The 14,908-nt window shown below is 28.6% G+C and overlaps 1 protein-coding gene across 1 annotated transcript in view; it reads right to left on the bottom strand.

The window, feature by feature from the left end:
• Nucleotides 1-14,908, bottom strand: part of LOC107444278 (uncharacterized) — a 684,996-nt gene that overhangs the window by 353,767 nt on the left and 316,321 nt on the right. The gene's annotated exons all lie outside the window — the stretch shown is intronic.

Here is a 14,908-nt window from a genome sequence, read left to right as displayed (position 1 = left end):
ATATATATATATATATATATATATATATATATATATATATATATATATATATATATATATATACAGTGGTGGCCAAAAGTGTGGACACTTTTTGAAAGTTTCATGTTTTTCAAATTTGTGTGCTTGTAGAATATATTAATTTTCACTTAAATACAAACGTTTATATATCAAATTGTAGGTAATTTAATGTAGAATTTAATAATAAATACAGTATTACAATATCTGTATTACAAAAAAAGTTATGCAATTAATAGTAAGATCTATCTTAGATTTGCATTTTTCTAAAGTGATACTTACACAATCAATATTTAGTAGGATAACCCTTAATTTTTAAGACAGCTTCACGGCGTCTTTTCGTCGAGTGGATGAGTGTTTGGAGTTCATCTTTCGTAATCACATGGTGCCACGAATCAATTATAGTTTCACTTAGTTGTCTTTTATTGGATGGACGTTTTTTTCGTACAAGAATTTTCAAACGTCGCCACAAATCTTCAATTGGATTGAGATCAGGGCTGTTTCCTGGCCTTGGTAATATATCTATGCCTTTATTTTGAAAGCATGCTTTGCATACTTTTGATGTGTGGCATGGAGCTGAATCCTGCTGAAAAATGAATGGTTCGTTGTTGGGGAAGAGATCCCTGATGGAAGGTATCAATTTTGGTTTCAAGACAGTTTCGATGTATTTTTTGGCATTCAGGATGCCAAATCTGGCCGGAAAAAATGCACAAGTGCTACTGCCGATAGAAAAATTAAATGGCTATGCCTTCAAGATAGAAAAATGTCATCAGAGGCCATTAGATGTGAAATGAATGCAGCTGGTATTGCAGTACAGCTAGAATTCCAAGGAAAAAAACATATTTAAATCAAAAGCTACGCGAAAAACGAGTTAAGTGGGCAGAAGAACACATTAAATGGTTAGAAAATCAATGGAAGCAAGTAATCTGGAGTGATGAGAGTAAAATATCGCTCTTTGGAAGTGATGGAAGAAAATACGTGAGACGTAGAGTAGGTGAAGCGCTTCATCCTGATTGCATTGACGCAACTACAGAAAATCCAACAAATGTCATGATTTGGGCATGTATATCTGCAGACGGTGTGGGCCTAATTCAAGTGATTGATGGCATCCTGAATGCCAAAAAATACATCGAAACTGCCCTGAAACCAAAAATTGATACCTTCAATCGGGGATCTCTTCTCCAACAACGCACCATTTATTTTTCAGCAGGATTCAGCTCCATGCCACACAGCAAAAGTATGCAAAGCATGGTTTCAAAATAAAGGCATAGATATATTACCAAGGCCAGGAAACAGCCCTGATCTCAATCCAATTGAAAACTTGTGGCGGCGTTTGAAAATTCTTGCACGAAAAAAACGTCCGTCCAATAAAAGACAACTTATTGAAGCTATAATTGATTCTTGGCACAATGTGATTACGAAAGATGAACTCCAAACACTCGTTCACTCGATGAAAAGACGCTATGAAGCTGTCTTAAAAATTAAGGGTTATCCTACTAAGTATTGATTGTGTAAGTATCACTTTAAAAAAATGCAAATCTAAGGTAGATCTGATTATTTGTTGCATAACCTTTTTTGTAATACAGATATTGTAATACTGTATTTACTATTAAATTCCACATTAAATTATCTTCAATTTGATATATAAACGTTTGTATTTAAGTGAAAATTAATATATTCTACAAGCGCACAAAGTTGAAAAACATGAAACTTTCAAAAAGTGTCTACACTTTTGGCCACCACTGTATATATATATATATATATATATATATATATATATATATATATATATATATATATATATATATATATATATATATATATATATATATATATATATATATATATATATATATATATATATATATATATATATATATATATATATATATATATATATATATATATATATATATATATATATACATACATACATACATATATATACATATATACATATACATATATAATATATATATGCGTGTGTATACACTGCTAATTATCATTGTTTTCAATCTATTTTTAAATTTCCAGTTAAATTTTAATATTCCTTAGTCTGTTTATTATCATCATTAATGTAGTACATTATTATAATTTTAAATCGTTATCAAAAATCTTATTATTGCATGAGAGATGCATCATTTTTAGATTAACAATATGTACGGAAACAATAAATTGACATTGCCTTATATTCAACCAAACCTTTCTAACAATGAAAACGTTCTAACAAAATCCGCCATTCTTTTCTGAAAGGATATTATTTTTAATTCTTGCTTATTTAAATTATTTAATTTATTTTATTATATCTTTTGAAAATAAAATACCTAAAAAAGTACTCCTCCTTGGCAAACAACACTTTTTTAAAAGAAAAAAAAATTCCTTATTCGAATCATCCAAGACAATTTTATTTTTATGTGAAAATGCATAGCTGTAATTCTAGTTGGTTTTGATTCCTTTAAAACTGATATAACTGTTACGACTCGCTGTATTTAATCATAAAATTCTGATAACATGGCTTTTATTTTTTAATAATGTGTGATATGCACATCATTTTGACTACATTTTTGACAAAAACTTAAAAATATATATTTTGAGTACATTAAAAATGCTTCATGATATTCTTGAAGACAAGAATTATTTGAATTACTTTCTACAACTACTTATTGATGCATTATTACTTTGGAAAGTTGTATATTAAATTTAATTATAAATAATTTTAATATACAACTTTTAATTTTAATAATAGTATTAAAATTAATTATAAATGTTTCATTATTTTAATTATTACTTTAATTATTTTAATATGTTATATGTTTAATCCTTAAATGAATTTAAACTGTAACGCACGACAATTTTCTATCCTCACAAAATTCAATATTTAAGAAGTAGCCAAAAGCAACAAAAGAATAAACTAAATTGCAATTTATTAAATATTTTTTTATTGAAACTTTAGTTTAACGTTCTAAATTCTCTTAGGCTTTAACTAAATTAGTTTCTTTTAAAAATAACAAAACCATACTTTGTCTTCCTTATCATTATGCATTCTAATCGCTATCTTAAAATGAATGGAACAAAGACCGAAGAACAATCGCAAATCAAATAATCGCGGCCATGAATTCAGTTTAGAATGGAAATAAATTCAGCCAAATCTTGTTACTCATGTTCTTTAAGCTTATAAGCTTGGCGATCGTTGGTTGTTTATACGCTCGCCACATGTACACAAAAATACGAGATAATGCTATTTAGTTTTTCTGGCTGAGTTTTCTCTAGGGATTTCATCCTGCATTAATGAAAGAAAGAATTGATTTTTTCCCTTTTTTCATGCAGTTTTTCCCCCGTCTGACTGCAAAATCTACATTAGATAAGAAATTAAAAAAAACAAAAGCATATTGTAGCTTTTATTATGCTACTTTTAAGAGATGGCTTCATATTATTTACTTTTTTTTTGTTTTAAATACATTGTACCTAGGATTAAGGCAAGACTATTTAGTTTCTTGCCTTTTATAAAATAATTGCAGTTTTTTCTAAGAAAAAAAGCTGTCTCCATTTTGCTCCAAAAACGAGTGAAATAAGAGAAAAAACAGAATTGTTAGAAACATAAAACCCGATACATATTTCCAATTATAGTTTGTTTTTCTCCGCTAGAAGATAAGGATTAAGGATTTATTTTAAAAATTGCATGTTCTCTTTTTAATTCATTTATTAAAAGCTTACTTTTTTAAAACATTTTATTTAAAAAGTTAATTAAAAAAACTAGAATTATTTATGTAATAAAAGTTAGATTCCTTTTTACGATTTAATTAATATTATAGATGGATTCATATTGAACATTATTAACATTATGCAATATATAGCATTATTATTGCACAATTAAGAGAGTGAGCCTAATTAAAAACTATACTTTTCAATCTAGATCTGTGATTTGCATGGAACTAGTTGTATTTTTGATAGTTTGATAAAAATTCATAATTCACTTATTCAATGTAAATTTAGCAAATAAGTTGTGCTAGAAATAGACAACAAACTGAAATCGCTTATGAAATAAAGTTAAATCCTTTTTCATGATCTAATTAATATTGTAGATGATTTCATATAGCATTATTATTGCACAATTAGAAGAGTGAAGCTAATAAAAAACCACTCTATAAACGAATAAATGATTTTTCATGCTATGCTCTAAGGTATGATAAATTTGTCCAATTTTGCAACATTTTCCAAATTTCATCACATATTATAATACTATATTTTATTGTAAATTTTACCAAAAGTCCTTCAGTAAAATTACCGAGATTTTTGGTGTTTCATAGAGCCAGATAACACGGTACATTTTACCATATTCTGATAATTTTACCGTACTTTTTTTCTCAGTGAATAATGCAATTTCAGATGTTTTATTGGAATGAAGTGCAAAAAAGTAACTGTTTATAATTGTTTATAATAACTGTATACAAATTTAGCAAATAAGTTGAGTTAAAAATAGTCAACAAACTCGAATCGCTTATGTAATAAGTTAAATCCCTTTTCATGATCGAATTAATGTTGTAGATGAATTCATATAGCATCATTATTGCATAATTAGAACAGTGAAGCTAATAAAACTCCACTCTATAAACGAATAAATGATTTTTCATGCCATGCTCTAAGGTATGATAAAATTATCAAATTTCGAGACATTTTCCAAATTTTGTCACATATTATAATACTTTATTTTATTATTAATTTTGCTAAAATTAATACAAAAGTGCTTCAGTAAAACTACCGAGCTTTTTGGTGTTTCATGGAGTCAAATGACACGGTACATTTTACCATATTCTGATAATTTGTAAGTACTTTTTTTCTCATTGAGTAATGTAATTTCAGATGTTTTATTAGAATGAAGTGTAAAAAAGTAACTGTTTATAAATAATATAGTTGTGCTTTCAACAATAAATACACATTTTTGCTCTTTGTCAAAACCTGTTTTTTCGTGAGAAAAAGAATCTCTCAGAAAAAAAACGATAATAGAAGTTTAAAATATATTTCTCCAGTTATTCCCATTGTTTTCATCATTCCGGATTACCGAAATGGCCCTAGAAAAGCACCTTCACATTATCGAGGGAATCTTTTTCCGTGATATTAGACTTTTATCGTGTAACTTTTTCCCTCGTAAGGAAAAACTACAAATTGACGTTTCGTTAATGGTCTCATATCTCCTCGAGAGGGATTTCTTCCTTCAAAGTACTGTCGACAATGTTCTTTCAAAATAAATGGTAGAGCTTTAAATTGTTTATCTTCGTTAATGTACAATGAAAAGTAAGCAAGTGCGCACTTTTCTTCCCCAATCACTTAATAGTTTCATTTTAAACCATTTGGTTTTCTCTTTCTTTTTAACAAATTTTCTTAAATTTACTTCAAAAGAACAGAAAAAAATTAAGTAAAAATAATATAAAAAATAAGTTTCGAATATATTTACACTGTAAAAAAACATACTCAAACTTCGCGAAACTTTTCTCGTTTTTGATGAAACTGTTTCTTAATATATGCTAAACTATGAAATCCATCAATGGAATAAATAATAATCACAATACAAGTTTTAAAAAAATGCATTATAATAATTGAATAATTAAAATAACTAATTTTCTTTTAACAAGGCGATGAAGGTTAATGAGTTTCATAGCTAAATATGAAAACAGCTATTTCCTCATTTTCTAGTATGTTAGTAACTATTTTTAAAAATACATAAACTTTGTCTCACTTCATAAACTAATTAATTATTTCTGCAGATTTTTTAGAACCTCTCTTTGCTATTTTGCTTTTTGTTTTCAGTGCCACAATTACAATCTGATCACTGCTTTGAAATGCAAATTAATTCACTTGGAGTAGGTACAAATGATCTTTACCACTGGAAAAAGAATTGTATAATATTCTTTCAGCCCCCTCTCTGTCTCTTTTCTCTCATTCCTTTTTATTAAAAAATTATTTCAAGCAAATCGGAATTTTATTAAAATATTAATTTCATGAATATTATTTATAATTAATTTAAATTTTACTCATAAAATGTCAGATTAAGGATTCCAGTTTAAAAAAATAAAATTTTATTTATTTTTACTTTTTTACTAAACATTTTCTTCTGTTTTAGCATTTCATATTGTTCCCCGGGCCATTTATTAATTTGTTCTTTTGGGCTACGGCTAGAGTAGCCCCTGCCCTTGATCCGGTCCTGTTTGTGGTAAAATACACTGACAGAAAACGTTATTTAAATTCGAAGTACGGCTTTATTTTAGTTTGTTAGGTAAGCTTGAAAATTTTTTTAAAAATAAATGATATTATAGCAGCAAAAACGCCGATTATTTGTTTAAAAAATGCAAAAAGGGAATTAAAATTCAATAAAAAATTAGATTTAAAACTCTTGTAGTTAAATAAATGATTTTAAATTATTTGTAATCGCGAAAGTTTTAGGTTTCAGAAAAAAACTGAATTTTTAATAAATAGTTATGTAAATGAAATATGAAGCATTTTTCATACACGCTATTGTATATTTTATTGCGCAATCATTTCTATCAACTGTAAACGTTTGGTATATTTTAGTTCTCCTGCAGATTTTTTTTATTTGCCATGTAATAATTTATAATTTTTAAATGCCTCTCACTCACAACAGAAAATTTAAAACTATTTCATTTGTGTTATAACATTCATAAATCAATATTTGACATAAATTTACTTTTCAAAACCACCTTTTTTTTTAGATCACTCTAAGGATTTTTCTCTCTTACTGGAATTGAAATGTGAAAACTTGTTTCCATACGCTATTGAGAAAAAATCCTTTCATAAATGCACTCTAAATCTTGGGTCTCCATGGTTCGATATGTTTAAGAAAAGAAAGCACGTGTCAGATGTTGTACCTTAGGGTATTGCTCATGCTAAAACGTCGACATTTTAGATTCAAATAGTTGATATATATAAGAGAAGAAACATTTTAAATCTTCTTTCTGGGAAGTTTTAAAAATAGCTTAAAATAGAACATTTTTAAAAATTTAAAAAAAATAAGTAGGTAAAATTTTTTAACATGTAATATTTTTCAAGTAAAAAATAGTAGATGATGGTACAAGCATGTATTATTTCATCAACTGCTTGTATTTAACATTTAAAGCATTCGCATATTTTAATACAGGGATTTTGTTAAGGATATCGGTATTTGGAAAGGCGAGAATGGGAATAAATATATTTTTAGAATTCTAAACGTATATTTTGTTCGAAAACAGAGTTAAAAGTGTTTATACATAAGGGGTTGCAAATAAATATGTAGGCAAGGAAAAACCAAAACCAATTTCATTTTTAATAAGGATGTTAAAGGTTCTCTTAGTGATTACCTTATTACAGTTCGTTTACTTTCATTTCTTTTTAGCAATCAAACAGGTTTAGATATTCTAATCTGGTCGCTTTCATTGATGAAAAAGTTACGTTTAATAAATTTACAATTCATACAAGTCTTATACATTAATTTGCAATCGTTAACGAGTATATATTTTAGATATAATTTCGACAAATTATTATTTTTTTTCATTTTTGAACTCAATTCAGAATGTGTATAGGTACAAAATAACCTTTGGCATCTTCAGGTGATACAAAAGTGGATTTAAGTGTTTAAAATGGCTTATAATAAAATCTATAAATGGAAATAACGCGTGAGATATTTTTTTAGGAATTCAAACATTCATGAATCTTTCCCGTTTTATTCACTATCCTGCTTATGTTTAAAAAAAAAGCAGAATTGCGTTAAAATTAAATCAAGTTTAAAATAATTTTAAAAAATAATAATTTCTCACAAACTTAAACACCTTTAATTCCAGTTAAAATCACATTAACCATAATTTTTAACAATGAGTTATAGTTTCAGTTAGATAGGCTAATTTTAGGCGGAGAATATTTAGCTAGGATACACGGGAAATTTCACCGCACAAACACACTCCCCAATAATGAAATAATGGGTCTTTTCTGTAAAACAATGCACTTTTGTAGAGCGGTATGCCATTTAAGGAAGGAACAACGTCAGTCATAAATGTAGGGGCTTAACAAAGTTATGACTACAGCTTGTCAAAACTTTAGAGAACCGTAAAACATGGAATGCATTTGCTAAAAGCGTTTCCCTTTAGAGAACTCTATTAAGCCTACTTAACGGAATTTAAAGCTCGAGTATCACATCAGGAGGAGAATATACTCTAGTGTTATGACGCTTTATTTAGCAATAAAATGTGCTTTTAATGAAAGAAAGAGTGTGCTCTGATAGAAGATGTTAGAAATTCATTATTATTTAATGCTGGGAACAAATTCTTTTTGACGGTGTTGAATAATTAAGAAGAATTAGACTTATGAATAATTAAGGTGAATCTTTCATAGATAGTATGAATATTTAAGGAATTTTCCCCGAATAAAAGAGTTTTAAAATGGTTAAATATGCTTAAAAAATATATTCTGTTCTGACTTGCTTACTTTATTCATATATAACTATATATAAACTATATATATAGGTATATACAATACATATATATACATACTATATATATATATATATATATATATATATATATATATATATATATATATATATATATATATATATATATATATATATATATATATATATATATATATATATATATATATATATATATATATATATATATATATATATATATATATATATATATATATATATGCATATTTATATTGCATTGTTAAGAACTTTCTATTTGTTTTTCAATAATTAGAAAAATTTTGTGATGTTTATTTCATGCATTATATAATAATGTTAAATACTAAAACACAACTAAATGAATGGACTTATGCAAAAATTATTCAACGAGTAGTTTTGTTTAGTCACGTATAATTACAAATATACGTATAACTACAAATATAATATATATATAATATACATATAACTACAGATATTACAAAAGTGTTAAACGTAATTTTTTTAAAAATCTTCATTTTGCAATAAAATGTGTTTTTTTTTATGAAATAAAATATTCATTTATATTGAGAGCGCCAGAAATTCATTATTATTAAAGGCATAAACAAAGAAATTCTTTTCGACGGTATCAAATAAATAAGCGTTTTGAAAGTTATGAATAATTTGGGAAAATCTTTTATAGATATTATAAATAATGAAGAACTTTTTTACCGATCAAAAGGGCTCTTAAATTAAAAAAAAGCTTTAAAAGCAAATTCTTTTAGAACTACTTTAATATATAATTTCTTTAGTTTGCTACGTACTTCCAAGATGTTCTTACTGTAGTTATAGAATATATTTTACTTCTTATTTTATGAATTGTGATAAATTCATGAAATTTGAAAGACATACTGTAAATAACCATCTGACTGACAATTAGTTTTATCACGATTTATGTGTATGCAATTTTTTTTAATCATAATTAGATAAATCTCGATTTACGTTAAGATCTGCATTTACATGCACGCAAAATAGCGATATTACGTTGTTAGTATTTTTATTCTTAATCTAGTAATTGTTGATGTTAAGATTCGGGAACAATCAAAGTCAGTAATGAGGGGTTTCCTGAAGGAATGGGGCAGAAGTTTGTGTCTTGCAACTGCATTTGCGTCTGCAAGCTAATTGGAGCTTGAGGATGCTATTTTGAAGGCACTAGAGACCATTTAATTGTCCATAGACACAATAAAAAAAGTATTTTCATTTTAAAATTAGAGTAAGATAACCGATAGCAGTCTATCCATCTGATTAACTGTGACGCTTACAGTAAAGAATATTTCTTCACGTTTTTTTAAACCGTTTACAACTAGTTTGGTTATAAAACTATGAATGCAAAACTATGGGGTTTTTAAACCATTTACAACTAGCATGATTTCAAAACCATAGAAAAGAAATTTAACTAATCACAGAAGCTAGGTTTTTTGTTAGGTAATAGGCATTGGAGAGGACATGACACAAATAGGAGATAGTAAAACACCGTGAACTCTTCCTGTGTTGAAGGGAATGGAGGAAATATTGTGGTGTCAACGCTTTGACTCGAACCCAAATTCTGTCTGTCATGAGACAGACAGATTAGCCATCGCGGCTATAATATCTCGGCTCGGCAGATTAGCATTCTCGGCTGTAATATGCATGCAGTTACAAGGAACTAAGTGGCTAATTAGGTGGGCTTAGTTGATGCGATAAAATTCTGTTTGCTCAACCGTATTTAGTGAATGCAGATAGTAAACGGTTCTTCTCACAGTTTACCGTTTCAACACAAGCAACATCTCTTTTCGGAGCTCCAAAAAATCGCTAATAAAAGCGTTAAATATCTATTTGTTCTACCCAATTCTTAATAAAAACAGCATGTAACACCCCAAGGCATCCCTGGTGAGTCTTTTCCGGTCTCTGGGAGGCCCCTTTTTCCGTTTTCAAGTTTTAGATTTCCGATGTTCCATTGATTTAGGCTTAGAGTGTCAGATCGCCATTTTAACATGTCATCCACTGCAAGTGGTAATCATTGCTATCTTTGGCTTAAATTTTCATTAACTTATCGACTCTTTTCAAATTTAAAGCATTTCATTTCAATCCTCCATGCGATTCTCTATTCAAATATATTAACTTTTTATTTTCCAGTGGTCTGGTACTCTAATTATCAGTATCTTTAAATTTTTTGGCGCTCCTAGGTATAGGCTATCGCTATGTTAAAATTAGTATTTTGTAAACTCTGACTTTGGACTCTCAAATTTTTATCTTAGCGTCTTTATTTCTATCTAAATTTTTTATATGTTGTTTCCCTAAATGTTTTCAATTGTCCGCCACCCTGTTTTTAATTTTTTATCCATCCTTTGACTTTATATTAAATTTCAAAGAGACATCACTTTCCCATGTTAATGGTGTTCTATTCCCCATAACAAAATGTAAACAATTTCTATGATCGCAAACACAGTTAAGTGATTTAAATCAGACCATATTCATAATTCTTTAATCAATTAAATTTATAATCGACATTATTCATTTTAATAGCTTTTCCTATTCCATGCTGTTTTTAAGTTAATACCAGAGTCATTGTTTACAAACCTTTATTACATTGATTCTATCATACATTTGTTGTCTTAGTTCATTTTTATTTCTTTTTACATAGATTAGGGTCATTTTATTTATCTTTATGTGTTTTTTTAATTATGTATCATTATATTATTGTCAATATTGTCTCCGAGTGCTTTATTTTGATTTTTCTTTGCATTTTTACAATGTTTTTTTCTCAAATAACAAAGCTCAAGTTAGATTTACATACTCATATATAGCTTAAGGTCATCTAGCAATATTTTGCATCAGCCTACCAGAAGATTTTGGATACTACCAACCAATGGAATACTCAGGTCAACTCATCAACAGTAGTACTTATTAATACTTCGGTTTGTTTACTCTCACCATTTTTAAGCACTAAGAAATTGTTTGTTAACATAGCGATGGCCTATCCTCTCTTTATTAGTACATTTATTCATAGAACTTTTACCGGCCTAGTACCAGTTGTTATCTACTGTTGCATCTTATCTTTTTAGCACTAATTTTGATATATAGTTAACTGTCTTAAATTACCACATATGTTTCCAGTTAAATTTTCTTAGGCAACTTTTAGTACTTGTATGCCATCGCCAGTGTATCCATTAATGACTGATCATTCTGCTTCAACCAATTAAGTTTCCTCACTCTGCCTAGAGCCGCTTTCATTGTTTCCTGCATTCTATCAGGTTTTCAGCACATCTAATACGCATTTATCCTCCCACACCTCTTTTCTCTGGCGGTGACATACCTTATCAATTGGAGCATCGGTTCTCAATTAACTTCTACTCTGGGTTTTCTCAGGAGCCAGGCTTTGACTCACCATTGCCACTCTTTTTAATTTGTATTTTTACATTAACTAACGTTTTTTAAGAGCTCTATTTACCCTTTCTGCTTACATATTGACTACCTTCTTTCATGGCTAATTCACAAGTTACAGACAATTTTCAAAATCCTGCAAGATCAGCAAGATCCCAACGCAGAGTTACGCAAAACTTTCAAAGAGTTGACTATAATATCTCACTCACAGAAACTCCTTCCAGATCAAAAAATTCTCATAGAAAAGACAATAAAACCATACAATGTCCTGATACTAATACATCACCTTCAGTAATCGTTGATCTCACTTCTGTCTATGAACATACTTCTCCAGTAACCAACGACTGCATCATCAGTGATACTCCAACTTCTACCAACAAAAATACCTCCATCATGCCACAGACTAAAACGGATATAGAACGCCTTCTACATATAATAGAGAAAAACATCAACTACAGCAATCATAAGAAAATATTCCTTCCGCAAGAACCACGATCTGCTTGTATCAATGCAATTCAACAAATAAGGAAGATAACTTCGGAACAAGAAACTCATGACTTGATAAATTCTAGAAACTTCCAAACATCTTTGGACAAGAAAATTGACTATATGCGAACAAAACTTAATGACTTTTCATCAAATGTTCACTCCTCAAACCCACTAAATCAAATTGAAGAGAATCTAAAGACCATCAACGCAAGACTCGAAAAATTAGAAAATACCACCTCTATCAATGTTGATGTTCCACGAGTAATAATTGAACCAAAACCAATAATAGTAAAACCACAAGAAGACTGCTCCACAACTGATATTGTGGAAAGGCTGATTCAGGAAGAACCTAAACTGCCCGTGAAAGAAGTATATAGAAGCAGCAAGATTCTAGAACTAAAGTTTCATAACAATCAACATAAGGAAACGGTCCTCTCAACCTTACAAAAGACAGGCATCCAATATCACGACAAAGACGTAAAGTTGTTCTCTCTAATTCTTCTTAACACACCTGTCACAATCACCGAAACTGAGATTATTAACTTGATAAAAATCAATGGCAATTTCAACCCTGCCTATGATATCATCAAACTGACCAAAGAAATCCCACATAAAAGAGATAATTCTAAGAGACACATCATCATAAGAGTCAACAGAAAACTCTCCATCAAGCTTTTGAGTCTTAATTATTTTTACACTGGTCTACAACGTTGCACAATTAAAAAAAGACTGGTTTTATTAAGGTGCAGAAAATGCCAGACAATAGGTCATCACCAAAACACATGTATTGAATCATACTGTTATTGCGAGAAGTGCGGATACAAAGGTCATAGTATCGAAAATTGCTCAGAAAAAGAAGAATTCTGCATAAACTGTCACTCATCCAACCAAGACTCCAATTTAAATCTGGACTGTAATCACAGAGCCTCCTCACCTTCCTGCCCAACTTACTTGCACGATCTAAAAGAGCTACGTCAATCCAATCAAGTCTATACACATCCTTACTAAAAAGACATATATATATATATTTGTTTATTAAGATTTCTCTATATCTAGTAATACTTTCATCTCTATTAGTTTTTTTAACGCTATATTTTTTTTCTCTTTCTTTCTTATTAATTTATTTTATTCATTTCTTTTTACTAATTTCCCATTTCACATGTATATTTTTTTTTTGTCTTATTTCTTCTTAAATTCCACACTTTAAGTAAAAAAAAATATATATATACATATTTTTTTTAAATATCATGTTATGTAGGCTGGAGTGGAGCTGGATTAGTGGCCAAGTCTTGGGCTATATGGTTAAGGGTTTTTCATAACCTAGGTACAGTCCGCAAAAAAAAAAACGAATCACCCTGAATAACTTTCGTTCTAATGATCGGATTTTCACGAACTAAGTGTCAATCTTAATGGTTCCTGGGGGTGACCTCAAATATGTTAATTAATTAGTGCTAACTATTAATTAAGTTACGAAATCAGACACAAAAACGTACTTTCTCTGAATAAACATATATTTTTTTTTACATATTTGGAATCTAGACCCTTGAATTAGTGGGGGTAGACAAAATTTTAAAAAAATTGGGTGGTAAATTGGGCCGCAATAAATGTTTATATATTTGGCGATAGTCCAGAAAACCGCCAAAAAAAGTCGCCTGCGCAAATAAATATTTTAAGATAACCCATTGACTAATTCAAAAGAGGAGTGCTTAATTTTACTAGGTTGCTACGCAACCAAACTCTGATAGTAAAAAAATTGAAATAATGCTCAGTGATTGCTCGGAGGGGCTTAATTTATTGTTAATAGAAAATATCTCGAAGTTTTCAGGCCATAAACAATTTTTTTAGGGGATTTCTGTCCAAAAAGCAAAAAAAATATTATTTTAATCTCCTTTGAAAAGTAAATTTGAATTGATTTATAAATTATTTATGATAGTTTTTAGAATTTAAATACATGAACTTTTTATCTGATATTGTTTAGATTACACTGTTTTTACTATATTTATTCGAGGATTTTATACTAAAATAAAATGAGCATAACTTATTATAGCTATATACAAAATTTTAGGGATAATCATTTTTACAGTTTTAATCGAGTCTTCTAGGCAAGAAAATTTGAAGAAAAAAAAAGTGCTTGAAAAATAAAATGTAGATTGTATAATAATTCTAATGCACATTCACAAGGCTTTCTATAATTTACGATATTTCTTTTTTCTATAACTCAAGGAATTGCTGAATGTTTAGTGGCATTTTAAAAAGATTGAAATATGTTATGTTTAAGAATAAGATATTGAAATAATATGTTGCTAATTGTAGGATTCATTGCTTAAAAAATCGCTTCATTCTACTAGCTATTGAGGTTACATCGTTTCCTTTGGATAAAGATGATTAGCAAATAGCATCCTCATGTTTCGATGCATTCTGAAACTTATACGTTCGCAAATTCACCATAAAATGTCGCACAGCATATTCTTCAATTACGATAAGCTACATTTACCACCAAATACTGCTACTATGGTTATTTTTGCTTTCTTATATATATCTGATGATCTCTTT

This window comes from Parasteatoda tepidariorum, chromosome 4 (genome assembly GCF_982258835.1).
Source record: "Parasteatoda tepidariorum strain Cologne lab strain chromosome 4, Ptep-v5.0, whole genome shotgun sequence".
Lineage (NCBI taxonomy): Eukaryota > Metazoa > Arthropoda > Arachnida > Araneae > Theridiidae > Parasteatoda > Parasteatoda tepidariorum.
This window is presented reverse-complemented; position numbering and strand designations above follow the sequence as displayed.